This window comes from Diadema setosum, chromosome 17, assembly GCF_964275005.1.
Source record: "Diadema setosum chromosome 17, eeDiaSeto1, whole genome shotgun sequence".
Lineage (NCBI taxonomy): Eukaryota > Metazoa > Echinodermata > Echinoidea > Diadematoida > Diadematidae > Diadema > Diadema setosum.
In genome coordinates this window covers 18,688,854-18,709,269 of record NC_092701.1, presented here as the reverse complement: position 1 = coordinate 18,709,269, position 20,416 = coordinate 18,688,854, and the positions used below count along the sequence as shown (strand labels likewise).

General features: G+C 40.1%; 1 long non-coding RNA gene across 1 annotated transcript in view; it reads right to left on the bottom strand.

Moving 5' to 3' along the window:
• The window catches only part of LOC140240719 (uncharacterized), a 39,564-nt gene extending 20,729 nt beyond the window's left edge, over positions 1 to 18,835 (bottom strand). Inside the window, exon 1 of the long non-coding RNA XR_011902040.1 lies at positions 18,748 to 18,835. This is a non-coding gene — a long non-coding RNA (uncharacterized lncRNA). The remainder of the gene's footprint in view (positions 1 to 18,747) is intronic.
• Positions 18,836 to 20,416: the final 1,581 nt, after the last annotated feature.

The window sequence follows — 20,416 nt, the reverse complement described above, 5'->3', positions numbered from 1 at the left end:
GTTACGTAGGGCCTATAGGAAACTGCGGAAAGTTATTTACATCTTAACGATATATCTCCCTTAGAGAATGTGTGGTTATTTATAGACAATAATTTCTCTTCCTAACTGTGAGGCAGGAATCTTTTGGCGCATGCTTCAAATTTACTTGTGTGGCGGCATAAAAAACGAGTTCGAGAAGGATAAGCCAGTTGTTACCTCACGTCTTAAACCTCCTTGATATGACACAAAAAGAAACCCCATTCTTTTGCATAAGCAGATGAGTTGCTGTCGTACAACATTGCCCCCCCCCCAAAAAAAAAGAGAAAAAAAAGCATGGAACCCTTGCTATAGACAGTATTGTATTTCTTTCTTGATTTCACGGGAATGATAGGATTGCTGTGTGTTCAAAGGAAACAAAATAAATAACTGTGGACAACCTTCACGTATCATAAATACAAACACTTCCATTTGAGACCTTTTGCTAGGTAGGCGAAGAGGGATTTCAAAAAAATTATTTTGGTGTTCTTCTTTTTGGCAAAGACATTGAAGTGTCTTTGCCGACTAAGCTATCCTGATTTCGGTCATACCTGTAAGTACTGAAAGAGGAGTGTTCAATCTCAGATGAAGCACAGTATCATTAAATACTGACAGATTCCGCATAGTTCGCATTTCGTTTGATGATGAATTTTAATTAATATGGGCTAGGTACATTTCATTGTATCGACATTACAAAGATGAAAGAAGAAGAAGAAGAAGGAGAGAACGTAAGCTGGAAAAACGTAGGCAATGTGCTAGGGTGCTAACCAGCTTATTAGAAAGTTATTCACTCCCCAAACAGAAACAAGAAGAACATTGTGGTTAGATATCAGTAGTTTCTGACACGATACTACTACATTCGTCAATATTCTCACAACTCAGCTTTTCGCTTTCATCCTCATCTGTTTTCTTCTTTGTTATAAACCATTGTTTTCCTACAATTCCAACAAAGCTCGCTAAGATAAGCACAGTTCCTAACAGTGTTATCCAGTTCGGAACGACACCGAAGAACACAAATTCTAGCACAAATGAAAACAGGACGTCGCTGGAGTGATAGAGAGACACATTGGGGGCCCTCTCGTACTTGAGGGCGAGATAGATGAGTATTTGGGAGAAAAAGTTGAGAAAACCGTTGGCGATTAGTGCTATGCGATCCAACCCACAGTACGGAGGAGCCCACTGGTTTGGGAAGGACGTAAAGAGGGCAGTGAAACCGGTAGCGGTCAGAGAATACACTGTCAGCATTCCTAGAGACGAGATACCCAAGGAGGCAAGTTTTCGCTGTACGATGAGCGTAACTGCGGAGAGAAAAGCAGAAAACAAGCAAAGAATTGCACCAAGGACGCTGGATCTTGAAGCCGAAGCCACCGATTCGAGAGCATCGAACAGAAACGGGGGCTGGGCTACCAACATGACACCCGTTATGGTCACCATTCCGAGGACGACGTCGAGGAAGGAGCAAGCCTCTTTAAGAAGCAACCAGCTGAGGAGGCCAGCAAAGACACAACAACTGTACTGGATGGCCTTAGAGTTGGCCACCGGCATGAGGGTGTATGTGAAGAAGACAAGTGAAGCGTTCAGCGATCCAAGGATGGAGCGAAAAAGAAGGAGGGCGTATCCCTGTCGAGTATAATTGAAAGATACCTTCTTCCAGGCAGCGATTGGAAGACAAACTAGGAGCTGCATCACCATCCGTGTGAAGGCAACCTCGTTCGGGCTGATGTAGCTCGTCAAATGTCGCACGGACATCGCTGCAAGCGAAATGATGGCCGCCGAAGTCAGTGTGTACCAAACACCTCTCCACCGCAGTACCCCCTCCCAACAGGTCGATATTATCCTCCTATTCGTAGTCTTTTCTGCTTCAATGTCTTGTCCCAATGTACTTGACATTTGCTCATCCCCGCGAACACGTATGCCTCCGTCACTGCAACCCAATACGTTCTCGTTCAAGTCACACAATTCAGCATTGTTTTCATTTCCACTCTGTCGTTTCGCACTTGCAGAGTTGTTGTCTGCCATTTTTAAGATAGTTCTTCAGTCTGCGAAATGTGTCCTATGATTCGTAGCACACTTATACTTTCCACCATGAATGTAAATCAGAAGAATGATGAATCCAGTTCCATTGCTCTGACGACGTTTGGTTAAAATATTAGGGATTTGTGTTTGTCCAGTTCTTACGTCCTTACAGACAAGATGTTTTAGCCACTATGTCCCAATGAATGACTCGGTAATTAGCAAAGCTCGGGTAGTGATAATGACAGGGCCCCCTGGTCGAGCAGTGGCAGCTCTGAAGAGGCTAACCGTTATTATTATTTAGCTGTTATAGCCAAGATGGGAGCTGTCCAGAATCGGTCCAAAGTTCTTCATGTCTGAGATACCCTGTACCATTCGTGCAATGGCGTGATCGCTGCTACGCTGCTAGCTGATACAGCTCCATTATGCAAACAAGACCCATGAGTCCGACATCATATTAGGCAAACAAGGCCCACGAGTTCGGCACCAACGCTGATCAAAAATGCCCATGAAACCGATGCTTTAAAGAGATGGCATAGTATTGGTTGAGGTGAGGATTTAGCTTTTAACTTTTTTTCCGAGATACTTAGAAATTACTTTATGAAATGTTAAAGAGCAAACAATTCTAAGAGGAATTCAAAATTTGTTTGATGAAAGTCGGTTTTGAAATGAGATATCAAAGAAACAAAGTAAAACAAAGCAATCCTAATAAAATGACCCACTTTTTATTAGGATCACTTCGTTTTGGATATCTCGGCCATTTCAAAACCAATGTTCGTCAAATAAACTTTGAATTCCTCTCAGAATTATATACTCTTTCATATTTCTTAAGAGGTTTCTAATTATCTCATAAAATCATCATTGAAAAATGTTGGAAACCTGAAGACCCATCTCAACTGAAACTGTACCATCCCTTTAAAAGGATAGTACAGTATCGGTGGAGATGAGAATTGGGCTTTTAACTTTTTGCGAGATACCAAGAAAACACTACTGATATAGTACAGAGCATACCATTTTAGGAGGAATTCTAAGTTTATTTGATGAAAATCAGGTTTGGAGTGACTGAAACATTCAAAAACAAAGTAAAAAAAAAGCAATCGTAATAAAGTGTGGGTCCCACACTTTATTAGAATCGCTCTTTTTTGGATATCTCAGCCATTTCAAAACCAATTTTCATGAAATGTTGAATTCCTCATAGAATTACATGCTCTTTCATATTTCATATAAGGTTTCTCATTATCTCACCAAAAATGTTAGAAACCTGAAATTAGGTCTCAACCAAAATTATACAGTCCCTTTAAGGCCCACCTATTCAGTCTGGCTTTCGAGTTGGGCAGAAAGCGATACTTACTAATTTCCAATACACTAAATAACAATTTTATGACTGGTGCTTCAGCGATTAAATTCTTTGTAGAAGTCTCCATCTTATTGAAAATACATTATATATATTATAAGATAAAAAACAAAGCTGGAACAAAATTCATGCTGTGTTCTCCAACAGTTTATTTCTGCACACAAATTTTCGAGCCACTCGCTCTTTCTCAAGTGTTGATACTCACGTGTTGATACTCAACACTTGAGAGAGAGCGAGTCGCTCGCAAATATGTGTGCAGAAATAAACCGTTGGTGAACACCAATCAAATAGATTTAGGGAATAAAAAAGAAAGAGAAAAAAAAGCAATCATTATATAAACACTACATTACCATAGTAGTTCATTAGTACAGACATCATTGACTACAATTATACTGAACGAAATACATCATATTGCAAGAAATGTGATGGACAGAATTAAGAAAAGAAAAGGGATTCATAAATATATGGAGTTAAATTACCTCATATACCTTTCGCATAGCTAATCTAGTTATCTTCACTGACTTTAACTACGTTAGGGTAGATGCAAGTAAATGCCTGCGAGAAAAAAAAAAAGTTGACGACTTTAAACTTAGCAAAGCTCCGCTTGCCAGTAGATTACTATTTTCCATCAAATTCATTTGATGTGGCGGTAATGATAGGATAGATCAAATTCATTTGATAAGGAGGTATATGTATAGGATAAAAGGGAAATATTTACACATTGAATTATGACCATAGGCCTGTGTTTTAAAAATGGTAAATATCATGTCAGTTGCTTTCGCTCAAATGTTAGTCAGGTGAAGACACATTTTGAAGGAAGATGTTAACAGTGATCTGAAACAAATTGAGATGAAAAGTCATATCGAATTCGGTAAAGATCATCTCAATTTATTTAGAGCAAGTACTTCCTGACAACTTTAAAATAATGGTAATGTCCAGTATGATCTGGTCTAAAATGGGTGTAAAAGTATTTTTAATGAATATTAATCTAAGTGATATAACAGGATCTTTTGTGATTTCATTGAAATATATATTTGGAAAAAACACTTTCCTTATGAAGTCTATCGTATTATCGGGAAATTGGTCCAATATGTAATATCCACTATACAATCACATAACTAACTTCAGCACTTTTTGGTTTGGTTAGCTTTATTATTTTTAAATGTTTCTAAAACTGTATGAGTTCAAAAGTAACAAATCAAACAAATGCAACATTCCTTCTTTCAAAATTTTGTTTTCTTGTGACACAAACCTAAAATAGATGTATACTTTTATAACCAATACTTTTTTTTAATCAACATGACTTTAAAAATGTATCGCTGTAAATATAAAGGAAGGAAAAACCCTGCTTTCCAACTCTTCTTCCTTACTTGACATTTAGATATTAGTTGAACTACCTGATTGCTCTGAACCATGACAAGATTAGACAACTTTTATTTCAAAACTTCGAATTCGATGTTTACAAATAAAATTGGATTCTGTATGTTTTCCATGAAGCCATGATCTGAGTATTTACTCAGTTTTTTAATCTTTTTGATCTAGTACTTCTTTGATCAATTGATTAAAGGTAATGACCGAGTGCGTTGTAGTATGTTAAGTAGGCCTACATATTTACGTCGTTGCAGTATAGCACGCGGGATTTCCACTGATACCTCCCATGAGCAACTCGTCTGTGTATTCTCTGGGAACCAATGGCCGACTGGTTTTATCGACGAATCAGTTCATTACCCGTGGCTCAGCACATAATACTCTGATAATTACATGTTACAATGACTTCATCTTCCGTTTCATTTTTTTTTCTTGTTATATTAACACCCGCATTTTTTTTTTTTGGGGGGGGGGGAGGGGTAAATATTTAATTTCTTCAGAAAAAAAAAGAAAAACCTTTTTTTTATACTGCCAGAGGTCTAAGAGTCCTTGCTAGATATTGTCCTTGATTCTCTAGAACTTACGCTATATAACTTTTCTTCATCATTCATCATCTGTTTCAAATCACTTTTCTATATGAGCGAAGATTTCATTATTACTGTTTAGAGGACTACAAACCATGAATTTGGGGTTCGTATTTGTTACTTTCAACCACGTCAGTTCTAATGTGTCAATATCTAAAATAGATCGATGGTGTGTACCGTAGGATAGATATGTTTAGGTACTGTAAGATAGACATGCAGCATAAATCTTTTCATAAAGATTGTGTCTCAAGTGATTCAAATCTTTTAGCGAGGGAGTTTTTTAAATCCTATCCTTTTTAGATCAGAAAATATCGAATTTGATTTTACGTAATAGGTGAAAATGAGCGATTTTTCATAATCAACACAATTTTGAGTGAAAATGTTCATTTTCACTAATTTTGGAGTGACCTCAGCGATCTCTCCATTTTCACTCAAATTTACTCCAATTTCACTCTAAAATCACTCATATTTATACACACACACACAGACGCACACACACATCTATACACACACACGCAATGGCTTATTCCATCACTGCATATAGGAGCCCGGATCTACCAGGTCGCACGTGGAGAGAGGTCTCCTTACTCTCCACAGATGTCAGCCATCCTACCTGTTTCTCATAACATTTTGCGTGCTAACCACTAGACATTCCCGTAGTTGAAACGAAAAAAAAAAAAATCTTACACTACCTAGGAGGATTTTTTTTTTGGTAGATTTATACCACTCCTGCACAAGCATGGTCGTTCTTTTATGAATATGATAATGATGCTTGAAAGCGAACATCCCAGTTAAGCAAAAAGCTCAAGCTCGATTTACAAAGCTTGGAAAATCGTAAGCAATTGCTAGCAAGAACAGGCAAAAGGTCCGTTTTATGCATACGTTTTAAGCAAATGCTTGGTCTTTATAAGCATGCTTGCGGGCAGCAAGCAATCGCTAGCACAAGCAATTGCTAGCGTTTATGCATCCGGCCCAATGTACTTTCCAAATATACGTGGCATTTGTTTATCTTTACCAACACGTATGCCTCTGTCATTGCAACCCATCACGTTCCCTGCTCCTGTTCACTCCGTCGATTCGCGCTTGGAGAGTTGTTGTAGTCTGCCATATTAAAGATGGTTCCTCAGTCTGCAAAATGTTTGCCATGATTTGCAGTACAATTATATTGTTCGATATGAATGTGAATCAGGAGAGTCAGAGTCATGGCCTTGATGACGTAACTCCTTGCATTTGGTTAAGGTAATAGGTAATGTATTTCTCTTCTTTAATTGTGATAGGGAAAAGATGGGAGCTCGTATTGGTCCAAAGTCTTGTGGTCTGAGATACCCTGTACAATGGCACCACAGCTATGACACAACATATCAAAACTCTCTCTCTCTCTCTCTCTCTCTCTCTCACTCTCTTTCCTCCTCATCATCATCATATTCTTCATCTTTTTCTTCTTCTTCATATTCTTCATCTCTTTCATCACCATCTTCTTCTTTCTGCTTGCTTCGTGTAAATCAATCAAACATTTTAATTAATACATTATGATACGGAACACGGACAAACATAACCACAGAACACCTCACTAAGAGGTAATTTACGCCACGAGTTCAGCGTTCGACGTTCGACGTTCGGCTTTCGACGTTCACGTCACAACTTCGACACTTTAATACGAGACACACAGTCCACGAATCGCACAATCCATGAGTCATACACAACCCATGAGCTCAACACTAGGCCAATAAGGCAGCTAGACAGAAGGCAAACAAGGCCGACCGAGTTTTAAGCTAGGCTAAAAAAAAATAAATGAATAAAAAGAAGGCAATGAGATCGACTCATCTGCGATTAAATGACGGTCTCCGAGCCTTTTTGTCTAGTGTCAAACTCGTCTGCCTTGTTTACCCAGTGTCGAACTTATTGGTTTTGTTTCGTTTTGTCTTTTGTTTTTGCCTAGTAACGGACTTCTGGGACTTGTTTCCTATTGTCGGACAGATTGGCCTTATTTGCCGCGTGTCAAGCCAAAGGGTCGTATAACTCGTGGGTGATGGTGATGGAAATCTGATGCGCTAGCAGGATTTTCTACCTTCACTCACTTCTCCTGTGTTTCGACAAAAATTTTTATTAAGATTAGATTACAGCATTAAAGCATTAATTGCATGGCGTTATGGTGTACTACCATGACATTATAGAATCAAATTCGACAGTGGCACCTTAGATCTTGTCAAGTCTGAGACAAAAAAAAAAAAGGAAAAAATATGAATACTAAAAGTGATTGTGGATACGTTTGATATTTAGATGGCCTAAATAGCACAGCTGAATGATCATCAATTATCCTTTTCTGGCATACTTTGTTGGTTTTTGCCAACGAGTTTCCTCCAACTCGAACTCTCTGATAGTCGACCTAGAGGATCTTATATTTCAGCATCAATAATGAGGCTTAGAAAACACGAACTACCTTGAGTACCGTTATGATAACCAAAGACACCAACACCACATACCGCATTGTCAAGACGACTTCCATCATCAAATTGTGATTAAAAATCAGTAGGTAATCACTCAGGCAAATAATGAATATTATGTTAAATTTATAAGTGATGCCATTCAGTAGACAAACTCATTCATTCTTCCTGGTTTATCAAAAACTCATCAGACAATCCGTGTTGATTTTCTAGACTGGATAACTTTTCACTTCACCTACAGTGACTTGCCAATACCTATAAGTTTCATGTCCTTTACAAAAGTAGACAGTGCTCACTCAAGCATGAAACATTTCTTGGTGTCACATGATTGAAACGACGTTCGCCAGCCGAGTATTATGTTTATAGAATAACATTTGATTGGAGGTCAGTTTTGAAGTGCACATTTTTTTGACACCCTGTATTTCCTATTGACATCAGCAAGACTACTAAGCTTGAACTTCGCTCGCCTGTAATGTCTGTTCGGCACTGATAACTTAATGGCATGAACAGTCTTATGAATGGAATCCAGGCGCATGAAAACACACACCTACATACACATGCACATAAATTTCATCAAACAGGCATATATTGTTTGTTTGTTTGTTTGTTTATTGTTCATATATCTTCTGTGATAGTCTCTGTGTTGTAACGTCTTACATATGTACTCTATTCTACAGCGCCACGAGTATATTTTTAGGAAGAATGAGCGCTTTATAAGAGTTTCTCAATTATATACACACAGCAAAAAAAAAAAAAAAAAGAAAGAAAAGAAAGTAAACACTTTTTCGAGTTCATAGTTTTCATAGAAGATTTTGATGAAAACCAATGTATTGTATGTCATTTTAAATGTAATTTAATTGGCTATCAAGTTAGTAGGTTAATTTAAAAGGAAAAGTTACGCACGAGTGACACATTTATTTTTGTCCGCCAAGGCACAAAACTAAAAATTGTAAAATTGGACAAGTTGTCTTTCATTTGGCAATGCCCTTCAAAATAACAATGACAATAAAAGGCCAATTTAATACAACGAGAATCATGAATGCAATGGCAAACACAAGTTTTTGTTCTCTTTATATCTTTATAACAACAAACAAAAACAAAATGGGAAATTAAAGGGGAAAAATAAGAATTTTCTGTCAGCTTAAACTTCAAACGACATAGGGAATAATGGCCTAGAGATGATTGAATAAGAAGAATTTCTTTATTTCATTTTTCTATTTAGTAATTTAAGTATTCATAAGATAAGTTTAATTTGAGAACAAATTGAAATTTCTATCATTTTTATTGATATTGCTTCTTCTCTTATTTCATTTGAATTTGGGTTTGGCCAAAGATTCTTCATTATCCTCCCTTATTTTTGGCCTTCATTGATATTTTGGTCTTCAACGATATCATAGAGATCAAAGATTTATTTTGACAATTTAATTAATGTATCTAATTGTGTTAAATTTTTCTTTTGTTCTTATTTTTATACGGAAGAGCACTTGCGCATGAATGACAACCTGTTCATATTTGCAATTTTTGCTTTTGTGCCTCGGAAGAGAAAAACAAAGGTGTTCATTTATGCGTAAAGTTTCCCTTTTTATTGACCTACAAGGCTGATAACCGATTAAATGACCTTCAATATGGTATATAATGCATTAACTTTTACCCAATTATTCTATGAGAATATAAACTTGAAAAAGTTTTTTTTTTTTTGCTGAGTGTAAATATATATATATATATATATATATATATTCCATATATATATCAGATATGTCTTAGATATGTGATCAGATATGTCTTAGATGCCCCTTTCCATTTTTTTTTGAAAATCCTTTGCACACTCTTCACTTTAAACTCAAATAATTTTTGAAAGGATAATGCTACTGCTTTGAAAGTTGTCATTAATCAATGTTGGAATGCGCTACTACAGTACAACGGCGTAAATCCGTACTGAGGAGTGGGGGGATGGTCACCATCACCACGATCACAAGCCCATAACCGGACCGGCGCAGCCTTGGGGGGGGGGGGGGGGGGGGGAGCTTTGTGCCCCCTCCCCCCCCCCCCACACACACACACTTTACAGGGATCGGATGTCCCACTCTTTTGCAGAAATATAAAGTGGGAGGAGAATGGCAGCAAAAATATGAAGACTTTTTGTTCTTGTTGTTGCTTTTTTTTGCTTGTCAGATGACTTGCGGCGGAAAATCAGTTTGTTTTTGAAATATCTGTGAGAGGGAGCGGAGCGACCGAACGGGGGGAGGGTGTGTATGGGGGGGGGTGTATCCCTCTCCCACACGAGGAAGATTTTGCATTTTAAGACCTGAAATTCAGCGATCTGGTGCACACGTTTGGTGAAATTTTTGTGTTTTTTTTTCTTAAAAAAAACCCAATAGAAAATGAAATATTCACAATATATTATTGAATGACTAAATCGTGGTATTTCAGCTCTTGCTCCGCCTGTGCGACATCACTGCGAAGGCCTACTAAATAGTGGGGCCTATCACCGGCGTAGACAGGATTTGATCTTAGGGGGAGCGGTTATGAGATCGTGAGGGAGCGAAGCAAGCAAGGGGGAGGGTATGGTAGGGGGTTTCCCCCTCCCACGGTGAAATCTTTTTACATTGAAAATTTTGACATTTTACTGTCCAAAAACTGCCGTTTGTAGCTATATTCTTCGCTTTGGAAACTAAGGGGGGGGGGGCACACCGGCGCAACTGCTGTCAATCACTGGCAGCAACATCAGGAGAATGGCATAGCGATTATGCGAGCGAGCGAGCTTGAAAATTTTGACATAATACTTTTACAGTCTAAAAACTGCCGTTTGTAGATATACTTCTTCGCTTTGGGAATTAAGGAGTGCCGCACCGGGCGCCGCACCGGGCGCAACCGGGCGTCAATCATTGGCAGCAACATCAGGAGAATGGTGTAGCGATTAAATGCGAGCGAGTTTGAAAATTTTGGCATTTTACAGTCCAAAAACTGCCGTTTTTGGCTGTATTTTTTCGCTTTGGAAATTAAGGGGGGCGCACCGGGCGCAACATCAGGGGAATGGCATAACGATTAAATGCGAGCGAGTGAAGCGAGTGAGCTTGAAAATGTTGACTTTTTACAGTCCCAAAACTGTCGTTTGTAGCTATATTCTTCGCTTTGGAAATTAAGGGGGGGGGGGGGCGCACCGGGCACAACTGCTGGCAATTACTGGCAGCATGCAACATCAGGAGAATGGCATAACGATTGAATGCGAGCAAGCGAAGCGAGCGAGTTTGAAAATTTTGACATTTTACAGTCCCCAAAGTGCCGTTTGTGGCTGTATTTTTTCGCTTTGAAAATTAAGGGGGGGGGGGGCACACCGGGCCAACTGCCGGCAATTACTGGCAGCAACATCAGGGGAATGGCATAACGATTAAATGCGAGCGAGCGAAGCGAGTGAGCTTGAAAATATTGACTTTTTACAGTCCCGAAACTGTCGTTTGTAGCTATATTTTTCGCTTTGGAAATTAAGGGGGGGGGGGGGGGCGCACCGGGCACAAGTGCAGGCATTTACTGGCAGTATGCAACATCAGGAGAATGGCATAACGATTGAATGCGAGCAAGCGAAGCGAGCGAGTTTGAAAATTTTTACATTTTACAGTCCCCAAAGTGCCGTTTGTGGCTGTATTTTTTCGCTTTGGAAATTAAGGGGGAGGGGGGGGCACGCCGGGCCAACTGCCGGCAATTATTGGCAGCAACATCAGGAGAATGGCATAACGATTAAATGCGAGCGAGCGAAGCGAGTGAGCTTGAAAATTTTGATATTTTACAGTCCCAAAAACTGTCCTTTGTGGCTGTATTATTTCGCTTTGGAAATCAAGGGGGGGGGGGGGGGGCGCACCAGGTGAAAACTGCTGGCAGTTTCTGGCAGCAACATCAGGAGAATGGCATAATGATTAAATGCGAGTGAGCTTGAACATTTTGACATTTTACAGTCCCCCAAACTGTCGTTTGTGGCTGTATTTTTTCGCTTTGGAAATTAAGGAGGCGCACCGGGCGAAAACTACTGGCAATTACTGGCAGCAACATCAGGAGAATGGCATGATTAAATGCGAGCGAGCGAAGCGAGCGAGCTTCAAAATTTTGACATTTTACAGTCCAAAAACTGCCGTTTGTAGCTTTATTTTTTCGCTTGGGAAATTAAGAAGGGCGTATCGGGCGAAAACTGCTGGCAATTACTGGCTGCAACATCAGGAGAATGGTATAATGATTAAATGCGAGCGAGCTTCAAAATTTTGACATTTTACAATCCAAAAACTGTCGTTTGTAGCTATATATTTCGCTTTGGAAATTAAGGGGGCGCACCGGGCACAACTGCTGTCAGTCACTGGCAGCAACATCAGGAGAATGGCATAGCGATTAAATGCGAGCGAGCGGAGCGAGCGAGCTTTAAAATTTTGACATTTTACACTCAAAAAACTGCCGTTTGTGGCTATATTTTTCGCTTTTGTTTGTCCCACTTTTATGGGGGAACCATTCCCCCCCCCCATCGACGCCTCTGCGTATGAGGGTGCTTTTGTTAAGTGAAAGATCTGCTGCACACTCTTTGATAAATTAGGGAAATATACGTCAATCTCAAAAGTGTACAAAGTCTATCGAAAGGGATCCTGTATAGCGGAGCTTTTGCATGTTTAAGATTGCAATACAACTATCTGGTGCATAGTTCTGGCGATATTTGGACAATTTTCCATTAAGAAGGTTCGAGATTTGTCCTCATCTCGGGAATTGCTTGGGGGATAAATGATTTGTCTGCCTAAACACTTCCGTAGGGGCGGGCAGATGCCCCTTTGCCCCCCCCCCCCGGGATAGATTCGACGCCCCTGATCTTCCCTGGGTATGCCCATAGATGTATCCTGACTGAGTCACCATAGTCACTGTCGTTTCTCAGGAATGATTCAGGAAATGGAGGGGGTTCAATTATGGCGATATAGTTTTCTTATTGTTTGTTTGTTTGTTTGTTTGTTTTCGTACATATTTTGCAGATGGTCCCAAGTTACTCGCGTCATTGCATGTTTACATGTAGGCCTATACTATGTGACGTTGTCAACGTCTGAGCCATACCTTACATTGTACAGTATCGTCGGCCTCATGCCAAAAGGGCACTAATAGTGTACAAAGTCTATGGTGTTAAGGCCCTTTTGGCATAAGGCCGACGGTTATGTCGATGTTACTTTCTTCGCGAGCGAGCGAAGCGAGCGAGCGCTTGAGAAAATTATGTATACATTTTCCTACAAGATAGAATACTGTTCAGCTCTGTTACCTGTCTGAAGGCCGGTGTACAAACGTCACGCAATATGCCAAAATTGATACTATCACATTTCTGCTTCCTCCATTTTTTTCCCCAAAATTCAGGGGGGGATGTTTGTACAGGCCATCCCCCCCTCCTCCATTTCAGGGGGGGATATATCCCCCCCATCCCCCCCGGGATTTACGCCCATGCTACAGTATGCTCAATTTCGGCCTAATCTGATAATCTCTTCATTGTTGTTGCTTCAGTGGTTTGCATCCTACTTTTTGTCCCTTTCATCGCACAGCTAGCACGTGTCCGTATTAAGGATTGAGCGCTTGAATAGACCCTGTACTTCAGAGTCTCTTTTCTCAGTTCACACTTTTCAAGAGTGTGTGCTTTCTTATCAATATTTAGATAGATTAGGAGAGTCCATTTGAATTGAGTTATACATCATTTCAAATCTTAGTGTGTGCTCTTTCAGAATTTGTCCTTTAAAATCCATGTCTGGCGATTTTTTGTTGGTTTTGTAATGCAGGGACACACACACACACACACACACACACACACACATATATATATATATATATAGAGAGAGAGAGAGAGAGAAAGAGAGAGAGAGAGAGAAAGAAAGATAAAGGAAACAAAAAGTTACAGATAAGACGATAAGACACAAAAGAGGACGAGGGGTATATTAGAGAAAAGAAAAAAAATTCAATTATTTTCGACCGATCACTCAATAAAAAAAAAAAAAAGGTGGGAGTGGGAGGATGAACACCAGAAAGCACAAACAAACAAAATAGTCAGGGCTTTTCTTTTAAGTGATCAAACACCATGCATTTAGCAGGGATACACGAAAAGAAGAAAAAGAGGAAGAAAAAAAGAAAGAAAGTTCATGAATGTTTGTGGTGGATGCAGATGGATTGGTGGCGCGTGTACTCCTCCCCTTTAATGTTGTAAAGCACCTCTTTAAGGTTGTAAAGCACCCCTTTAATGTTGTAAAGCACCCCTCCCTTTTACGGAATTCCTGGATCCACTCCTGAATGTTAAGGTTAAGAACGTCTGAATGATGACTGTCCTCGATGTCAATATTCTGCTCCGTTACTTGCAACATCTGCTGGACTATGACCGGAAATAGTCTTGTCGTTGAGGGCGACTGCCTGCCGTCTGCTGGCACCTGCATCGCGATATCACTCGAATGCTTGATAATTCTAGATAATTCTATCTTTACCCTCGGCCAATCAAAACTTGGACAACAACGACAGAAGCATTGTTTGTGTAGAAAAAGAAAATGAAAAATAATCTCACAGGATTCGTTCCATTCCTATTTTAACATGTAGGTTACACAGAAAAAAGTTTTACACCGCAATGGCGCTGAAATACAGCTCTTCGTGAAGCAAACCAAAACAAACAAAATGTGTTTGTTGCATTTCCGTAATGATCCTAAAGCAAGACTCTTGCTACAATCAGAGACTCGTCCGTACAGGACTTTCGAGGAGGTAACGCTACATTAAACAATAACGTACCGCATGAATAAACCAAGACAGTGTTACTGAGAAAACTGCAATGTATCAGAAGGACGCCCCCACCACCTTGTTTACTGCATCATCAACGAATCCATAGTGTATCAATATCTTCTGTTTGATTTTGTTTTACTTCCAAAATCATCTCCTATCTGTGCATGTAAATGAGTATCATTGAAAGCATCGTCGTAACCGTTATAAGCAAAATTGTTTTCATTATGAGTTTTCTTATCATTACCGTCATCATCACCGTTGATAATAATAATCATCTTTAGCCGTATCTACAAGGAGATGTAATAAGCCAGTTCCTAATCAGCTCACATGCACATTGGTACAGCCAAGGAGGTTCTAGAGAATGGAGTCACAACCGTCTTATTTCCTTTGCTAGATGTTCGAAGCCGCCGCTCAAAAATATTTGAAGCATGTGCCAAACAGGATCTGCCACGCAGATAGGAAGACAATTGACTCGTGTCTCATTGCATAATCACTAGCCACTTTCAAAGGAAGATATTTCTTTGTCATGGTAATTACTTTTCGCTATCCCTTCTTATAAAAGGTAGTTGGTACAGACATGAGGATGCGCGAATAGAAATGGAGCAGAAAATGCTGAAATACAGATGAAAAATACTCCACTGGTCATACCCGGTCACTAATCTGATATATCTATCAATAAAGAATTATACTTGAAGATTATTCCATATTAGTTTCATTTGCGGAAACTAAGCGGAAAAGTGATAAAACCAGCTTTCTAGGATGGTACAGTTTTAAACATTTTCACATGATACAGCTCTGATTTACACTTTTGCGCAAATTTCTGGACCGAATTGTTTTTTGTTTTACATGCTTAATCATTAATTTCATTTCAGTTCATTTCATAAATAGATAAGCAAAATATGGCCAACATTATGATAACGTTCAAAATTGATCTTCAGAATGCTCAGCAAGACGGCGGCAAGGAACATCGATCATCAAAGGCACAAGTGCACCCGTGGAATTCCTTTGTACATCAATAGAAATCTGACAACTGTTTGAATAATTACAGCCAGTTGGAACTCCATGTATAAAACCTCCTTGGTACAACATGACTCTCTTTTTCCTCGGTTGGTTATGCACTTCACTCGTATTAAAAGTGACACAATAAATAAGCTTGATCCACGTAACAATTTATGGGATGTATATTCAAACAAAGAATGAACTTAGGTGGGACAGGGTGACCAAATGGTCGCTTAATTTGGAGTCGAGTTATTGGCGAGCTTTAGATCTGCCACGCAAACGCTAAGACGACGCTATTTAGGAAAAAAAAATGATCTGTACACGCGCGAGACAGCTGTTTCCATTGTTCAACTGGCGGGGCTGAGTAGGCGTCGTCCTTGATAAGTAGCGTTCGCGTCGCAGATCTAAAGCTCGCTGTTTTCTCCGAGCTGTTTGCCACGCTCATGACTAGTAATTTACACCTGGATATGCCTATATCAACTAGTTTAACAACCACAAAAAACAAGACGATGCCTTACAATGGCTATTAATAGTTTTCAGCAGTCACTTTGTAATCGAAAATGTCTGACGCAATCTGCCGCTACTTGTATATAGGCCCTATCCTCTGTATCTTTATGTCACTTAGTTCATAATGTATCTGATTCTCGCAAATAACATGAATGGCCTAATTTCATCGGAGAGGGCGTCACAGATTACCAGAGAAAGAGGAAAAGAATATGACCCTACCCTTGACATTGACAAGGAACTATAAACCCAGATTAGCCTCGTTGAGATTGTTATTCAAACAAACAGAAGATCTTCTTTCATTTCCCAGTGAAATAAGATCATCAAGGATAACAAACGTGTGTCAACCATTTGTCCAGACACTTCGATAACATATTCGATGACGAGACACCGCTCGAATAAATCTTCCTTGTTTATGCGTTACGATAGGTTGTCCAGAATGATAGGCCTATTAGATATGCAACAAAGAAACCAAAAAAAAAAAGGCTGCATTAGCAACATTCTTAGCAAAATGAACATAAACCAAGGACAAAGAAAAAATATTTTAACTGATAGGATTCTGTGTGCATTAAGTAATTATCTCATCGTGCAAACATTGTGTCCTTCAATGTACCCTCCATAAACACAATACATGCATACACACGTACTTAGCACATGAAATGTGTTTTTCTCTTGTCCTCGCCTCCGCCTTCTAATAATATAAGAATACCTTATGATGTGCATTTCGAAGATTTAGAGTAAGAAAAATACGAAAAAGCCAGTATGTAGGACCGCAATTATGCAACTACAGACAATACGGTTAGTTGTACAGTCGCTTTCCACTGAAGGAACACACACTCGGAAACAGTCAAATGGACGGGGACGGGATTGATTTGATTGATTGATGGATTATGACCCTTCATCACAGAGCCAATGAGAAGTGACTGTTACCAGACATGGATTTTCTAGAATAGATTCTGAAAGAATAGACATTAAGCTTTTAAATGATAAATGCTCTATAAACCCAATTCAAATAGACTCTCCTAACCTATCTAAAAGAAAACATACATTCTGGAACAGTGTGTTCTGAGAAAAGAGTCTAAACTTAGGGTCTATTAAAGACACCCAGTCGCGAGGATACATGGACATATTTCAGCCGCGGGCGGCAGCACGTAAACTCGCTTCCGAAGTTGCTACGAAGCGAAATGTGTGTGTGCGCAAGACATCCCTAAAGCAATGTATCGCGCTATAGTATCTCGTTTGCTCGCTTGATTGATCTGAGCGCGGGGAGTACGTTTTGTGTAATGTGAATTGAATGTATGGTATACTGTATGTACTGTGTGATGCAATGTTCGCATGAGCTATAGTAGCTAGCTGCCTATACTTGTACGACTACAGTGTAGGCCTACGCCTTCTCTTCATCGCACCGTCGATCGTCGTCAGTCGTTAACTACACTGTAATCGTCAGATCAGATTATATATAGGTAGGGTGGCCATCATGGACGATGACACATCGTCATGGGTAGCGGATATTACCGCCGAGTTGTCCATTCTGAACGCGGACGATTGGGTCGGAGACCCTGTGTCTTGTGTAGCCCTACTACATATCGACCATACCACCCTTATTGAAACCGACCGCGTATAATTCGCGCACTGAACACTTAGTACGCACTTCTCTGCGCGCAAAGCACATAAAAATGGATTGGCTTTGAATGTAGATGAGGATGGTGTGGGAAAACGCGATTTATTCATTGTTCATTAATGGTTTTAATCAAGGACAAAATTTCGAATGAATATTTTCACCGAATCGTAATGACAGCACAATGTAATGTCTATGGAAGTTTCTAAAAGGCTTCTAAAAAGCTTCGTACAAACGGTGTTCAGTACAACTCGGTTTGCGTGCATTGTCAATGCAAAAACAGCGGTCGATCCTATTAACGCGATTTACCGCGGAGAGCTGAAACGAGGCCACGCAAGTTCGTCGGCGATATTTTTGCACTGAAACTTCGAATCGAAAACGGAACAACGGCATTTGATAGAGCTGGATTTTCTCAATCACGTAGGTCAAGTTTTTTTTTTTACGTGAATTTCAGTGTTAAATATTCTTATCAAGCAGATAAACATTAGGCGGTCGATTAGTAGTAGGTCCAACCATACTTGCCCTGGCGTGTGTAAATTCAGGACGGGGACCGGAAGCGACTGTGCCCGTGCAGGGCCAACGGCCACAGTTGCACTGCACAGTGTAACTGTGGCCGTGATAGAAGGGGGCCGTGCACCAACCGACATACCTTCAAGTCGAAGTAGGGCCTAAACTAGAATCTATTATTGTTAGATCTATCATCTTTGAACCTTTAGTTCCCCTGTTTAAACGTTAGAGTTCTACCAGATCTATTGGGTTAGACTACATGTATGATGGAGCTTGCGATAGATCTATTCATTTTTTTTTTTTTTTTATTTGCAAATCCTAAATCATATTCTTGGGGAATTTGCATAACATGATTGATATGAAAAACTTCTCATTTAATGGGACTAATGACATTAAACTGACCCAGCAAATGTCATTTCAATTACGGCATTATCATAATTTGACATAAATGAGAACGCGGAATTATACATAGAAAAATAGGCCTACTTGTCGATCAAACGCAAATGCCCTAAAGTTACTGATACTAGATTAGAAAAAGTCATTCCACTTCAATTACTGATTCATGTGTAGACTTCTACTTACACATCATCTGGATCTGGATTCCTTGAAGTTGTTGACTTGGCCAGCTGGGGTTGCTTGATTGGCGTAAGCCGTGGCAACACAATTCCACCGTGCATGTCGTAACACGAATTTGCACATTCTAAATAAAAATTCCTGCAAAACTGTTCATGCAACTCCAGCAAGTGGAAAGCAAAATTTTCATCGGCACGCTGACGCTGCGAGCCTCCCCCTCTGGTCTGTTACTTGTCCTCCAGCTAAGAACACGTCTCTCTGCGTTCTCCACTCGTCGATAGCGTCAAACAAGTAGATACGTTGCCTCGAGTTGGACGGCTGTTTGATCTCCATTGTGAGGTTTCATTACTAAACCAAAGCCAAGGCTAAGCCGAAACAGTACAGCACTTTTTATTGCAAACAGTACTCGCATACCACACACAATATTGATACTGACATACCGGTACCGACGACTTTCTATCAACTTTGTTATGTTACGATCCGGCCCAACGTACTGTAAGCTGTACGTATAACACATGCAGCTGACGCAGCAGACAACATTGCACGATGAGATCATAACAACCTGCCATATGGCCATATGCATTGCAACTTGCTATACATGAAGCTTAGAGTTTTAATATTTCTTCATCAAAGCATATTTATAAATACCAAATATTAAACAACGTAATATATGAATAATTTATGATATTGTTATATAATATTTTCAGACATTTTTAAATATTATTGCCTAGATTGCTGAAATTGGCACCATAGTGCATATAAACAGAGACTGGAGCCAGATACGTACGTACGTACACCCTACACAGCTCTCACTACTTGTTGTGTCGCGGACCGGGAGAGATTTTCATGCGCATGGCTGTTGTGCGGTTTTGTGCATGCACCCATTCGGCCCCATTCGGTAGGTATTCGGGCGTCCATGTTGAAATTACAGTGGACAGCTCACACGGCGCTCGTGCCCCATCAGGTTTTCGCTGGTGCGCTGCGTAGCGTCGTGTTCGGCATTCGGTACGTACGGGGGTACAATAACGGGAGGAGCAGCTTGTCGTGCTTTTCTACTGAGCTGCGAATCGCCTGCGACGACCGGTGTCACAGGCGATCCGTTCCGGCCAGTCGATAAGTTCCGCCGGAACTTATCGGCGGACTTTGGCCGGTATATCAGATCCCCCAGATCCAATCGGCGGGATTTTTGCCTCACCGCCGATAAGATCCCCCACCGCCGATTCGATCCGGGTCTATACCGTACAATGTATACAAAGTGGTAATGGGGAAACACCCCTTCAGTAAAATGTACTCTTCCAGTCTCCCTCTACAGCAAATGAATTTCTCCAAATCTCTCTGACCAGCCAACCGAATAAAGTTGCCAATTTGAAACCCGGACTACAAAGCGATTCCCCTTTTGCCCCTCTCCCCCTCCCTTATCTCTTTCGTCGTCATGGTGGCCATGGTACAGTCACAGAACTCTGCTCTGTAGAGTTCTGCACGATGTGACGTTGATCATGCCAACCTATCTCTGATTTGAATCATTTTGAACAGAATAATCGAATGAGTTACTGTAATTGGAATGTTCGGCATGCTTCATGTAATACAAACTTCTGTAATACAAGGAGCTTCATATTAAACATACTATGAGCTCAAATAGTCCACCTTCATTTTAATGTCTATTTTCAGGGCACAGAGT